Consider the following 1,861-nt stretch of genomic DNA (forward strand, 5'->3'; position numbering starts at 1 on the left):
GGACAAGTTTGAGTAGGAAGTTAACAAGGAACAGAATGTGTGTTTGACATTTTCATATCCCTGTGAAGAACCCTCTTGAACATAATACAGCCACACGTGCAGATTGGCCCAGAGGTGATTTATTGGTGATGCAAGCACCACAGGTGACATTGCCATGGGTGCCATGATTTTCAACATGGGGAGGAAGGCTTAGTAAAGTTCCAACCTGAGGGTGGGGGAGCTGGGGCACTTATACTGGGATTCCTGAGTCATTGGATGACAGCTACTCCTAGTAGATGTTAACTCCCCAGAATACCAACTGTCCCCAGGCACACAGGCATGCAAATGCTGGCAGCTGGAAGTGGCCCTCACACACCAACATTGTAAGTTCTAAGGAATATAGGGAAGCACAGATAGCAGTCTACAATCATCCAAGGGCAGATGAAAAACACCCAGGGTAAGGTTGGGGAGAGGGGACAGTCAGCAGCAGGAAGTGACAAGAGGCCCCCAAGAGACCCAGGAGTGGGAGATGCATTCACTGAGGTTCACCAGTGGTGGACCCCTAGGAGAATGCCCACAAGCCTGCCACCCAGCTCTCGTGAGTCCTAGGGCTCCAGTCCTGTCCCCGAGAACCCTGCTCACACCCTGGGATCTGCTCTCCCCCATGAAGGCTTGTCACAGCTTGGATTCTCCAAGCTTGGCCACAGAGCCTAGTTTCCCTGTTTCCACTGATGTCCCCCATTGTTGAGTAACTGGGAAGTCCCTCTGCTCCATACAGACAGGGAGCCCACCCCCCAGGGCCATCACTTTTGATAATGAGGAGCAGAAAGATGAAGTCTTAGATAGCACACACTTTGTTTTAGCCATTGTCCTCAACCCTTTCTGCAAACCCAACTCATGTTAATACAGCAACCTATGAGATAGAGAGTGTTATTATGTCCATGTTACTGATGAGAAAACTGAGGCACAGAGAGGTAAATCGACTTGCCCAAAGGCACACAGTAAGTGGCAGAGACTGGAAAGGAGCCCAGGTGGTGTGGATCAAGGCCCCCACTCAGGTTGCCTCTGATCCCTTGACCATACTGTTTCCAATCATTAGGCAGGTGAAGTGAGTTTCTGGCCCTGAACCTCACTCTCATGTCACCGAAGGATACGCTGCTTCGCTGTCCCTCTCAGATTCTGCCCCTGCGTTAGACAGAATTTAAGCCTTGGTTGGAGCTAAGAACAGCCTTTTAGTGTTAGATAGGCCTGGGATCTAATCCCAGCTCTGCCGCTCCCTGGCTATGTGGCCTCAGTTGGCCTCCCATCTCTGAGCTTCTGAGGCCATTAGGAGGATTAAATGGGGTAATGCATGGGAGCACCCACACAGAGTAAGTGCGCCCTGACACAGACGGTTATTATGGGTTTGGGGCTTTGGATATTGGTGACCTCTTGGGTCTGCCCTGGACCTGGGGATCTGGCTGAACTGCTCCAGATCCTGGGACTGAGCCTGACCCTGGGAGTGAGGGGGCACACTGACCCACAACTGTGTTGGCCTTTTTACAAGCCTTCCCCTGACCCCTTACCTGGAAACCAGTCCTGGGCCTTCTTGGTGTCAACAGAGACCAGGCACGGGCAGCTCCAGACCCAATGCCTAGAACATAGTAAGTGCTCAATAAACAGTAGCCACGCCCACAGCCAGCAGCAAAGCAGGCTTCAGTCTAGCCAAACACAGCAGCAATAGCTGAGGGTGGGGAGAAATGAGCTTTGGAGATGGACATGAATTGGAGTCCTGGTCCCATCACTTAAAATCTGTGGCCCTTGGGGCAATTGACAGGCATGCGTCAGAGATATTGTGGATTCAGTTCTAGATCAGTACAATGAGCAAGTATAGCAATAAAGC

The sequence above is a fragment of the Pteropus vampyrus genome, unplaced genomic scaffold (assembly GCF_000151845.1).
Source record: "Pteropus vampyrus isolate Shadow unplaced genomic scaffold, Pvam_2.0 Scaffold251, whole genome shotgun sequence".
In the NCBI taxonomy this organism is placed as follows: domain Eukaryota; kingdom Metazoa; phylum Chordata; class Mammalia; order Chiroptera; family Pteropodidae; genus Pteropus; species Pteropus vampyrus.